Here is a 2,820-nt window from a genome sequence, read left to right on the forward strand (position 1 = left end):
TCCCTAAAATAAAGAAAAACATACTGTTTTGTAACAACATGAGGGTGAGTAAAGGATTGATTTTAAATTAAAGCACTACTTTATGGTTACTTACATATGAAAAAAATGAAATTGGTTTTGAGGCAGACCATTTCAATTTATCATGTGGAACTTCACCATAAATTGTAATAATTGTATAAGATTTACTTTTTCATTTTTCTATCCCCTTCTTATTCTTTAAATGCTAAGTTCCACCCATTTGTAAAACTGAATTTATGATTCTCTAAATCAATCTCAAACATATGACCGGCTTCCATACATATGCATATAAACTATGTAAAATAAAAGTTTCCTTGCCTGTATCACAACTTAAAACGTTGTAGTGCATGTTTTACTAAATTTCTATGCAATATTTTTAATGAAACTTCTGTTTTTTTGCCGGTGTTGTGCCAGAGTCTGAGTGCCCACCAGATCATTACTCCCTGCTACCTGATTGGTCCACATCCGTAAAGCCCACCCCTATTCCTAACCATGGTAGTGAGTCATTGGTCTCTATTACTAAAGCCCTCCCCTAAACATAAAGAGACGGAGTGGAAAATCGGTATGACACTGTACTAGAGCATTAGCTTGTAAAATAATATTTTACAAATCCAATTATTTCAATGCTTTTTTTTATTTTTCATTCGTATCAGTGCTTCTGTATATTGTTTTAATTCATTCTTAAAGATGCACTCAGTAACTTTTGTCTTTGTGTGATCTTGGACTTACACTGACACCAAGTGGCTTGGATGCAGCATCATTTAAAATCACTAGTTTTCAGTTTCAGATGTCATTGTGTAAATAGTATTCACAGTCAGCCGTGATTACTTTAATCAATGAGTCAAATTGTCAAATAACAGGACGGTTACTGAGATTAAGTGAGTAGTATTCAGCTGGTCATAATGCTGGTTTTAACATGGCTACCCCCATGTGTGGACCTTCTCCATGTAGAATAAATCAGCTTTTATAAGGTTACTGATATGACTTCATTTTAATGTGAGTGCTCATGATTTCCTACATATATTGCAAAATTACAATTAATGTTTTTAGTAGTTTTTTAATGAGGAATGAATTATTGAGTGCACCTTTAAATACTATATATAGTGAGGGAGATTTAAAAAAAATGCATTTGTGCATAAAGCTTTTTTTTTAATCAAAAAAGGCAATAGACTATCCTTTATATGTGTACTGACTGTATTTTATATCTTCAAAAGAGAAAGTCTCACCAATCATATATTTTTGTATTAACCAATTCTGCATCCTTTTCTAAAAGGCCGCTGGCGTTCCATAGTCTCAGTAGAGGAATTACAGAGATCATTTTCACGACTGAGCTTTAAACTTAAGAACTCATTAGAAGGGAATCTCACATCTATGTATGTGAATATTGTTTGTAATGAACTATTTCAGACTTTTCTGAGAATGCTGGAAAAGAAATACATTATTGTGTATCGAGCCATCAATGTGAAGAAATTCAGTTTTAGGTAGAAAGACCATATGGAAATTGTAATTTCTATACTGAAAATGTAATTATTTGTAAATGAATTAATTTTTTCATTTCTATATGGGAGAAGATTAAATTTGAAGTCAGGCAGCAGTAATGTAGACAAGTCTTGACTGCACTATTGCTAAGTACAGTGAATTAATGGTAAGCACATTGAAACTGAAAATATTTCAAGATACTTTTATTCAATTTAAAGCAGAACTGGGATTGATTGAATAATATATGGACACAGATGCTTTATTATAATTTTAAAACAGCAAGGTTTGAAAAAAAAACATTTTTAATTCACATTTGAAAGTGTATTTCTCACTTTTCGGTATGCTAAGAAATATAAAACTTTAATTATTTCTTACAATAGTCATAGAAACAGAAATATTTTAGATATTTTCCTACCGAAAATCTTCACGTTCACTTTCACTTTAGTGAAAAAAGGTCTTAAATGTTGATCTGATTCTCAATCACATCTATAATATCTCTTCTGAAGACATGGATTAAACCATTGTGTGTTACTTTTATTCTGCCTTTATGTGCTTTTCGGACCTTCTGAGTTTTAGTCACCATTCACTTGCATTGTGTGGACCTACAGAGCCGAAATATTCTAAAAATCTTAATTTTAGTTGAGCAGAAGAGAAAGTCATACACATCTGGGATGGCATGAGGGTGAGTAAATGATGAGAGAATTTTAATTTTTGGGTGCACTAACCCTTTGTTCGAATTGTTCATTTGAAATAATAACCTTTTAAATAAACATATAATTTACATGACTTGATATTAAGTTTGCTACACAAACACACATCTCGATCATTAAATTTTAATCACTAGTTAATCGTTCAAAATTATAAAAAATTAATTGCAGAATTAATTAATTAATGATAAAAAGTTAAATAAGTGTCAAATTATGTTACATATCGTATACTGATCTGTATGAAATATGCAATGTTACATCGCCCCCATTATAATAGTAATCGACAAAGCTGTAAACAACTTATTAAAATGCATGTGATAGTTTTGTCTTGTCTAATATTAACCATTTAAAATTCGCGCTTAACTTCGGGCTGTTTATTTTTCTGCAGCTTATACGTTACTAATATATATATATATAATATATGATATGATATGAACGACTCCTCAACTGGCAAATCGCAGGCCGCTTGAAAGAAGCACTTAGTAGCCAATGGGGGAAAAATAACGCGAATGAAAGTGTGACGTAGCAGGGAAATCCCGCCCCTCAGGCTCTCGGAGGATCACGTGATCTCGGGTGGAGCCCCAAATACAAACTGACCAATAGTATTGTGCTTTGG

The sequence above is a fragment of the Xyrauchen texanus genome, chromosome 15, assembly GCF_025860055.1.
Source record: "Xyrauchen texanus isolate HMW12.3.18 chromosome 15, RBS_HiC_50CHRs, whole genome shotgun sequence".
Classification (NCBI taxonomy): domain Eukaryota; kingdom Metazoa; phylum Chordata; class Actinopteri; order Cypriniformes; family Catostomidae; genus Xyrauchen; species Xyrauchen texanus.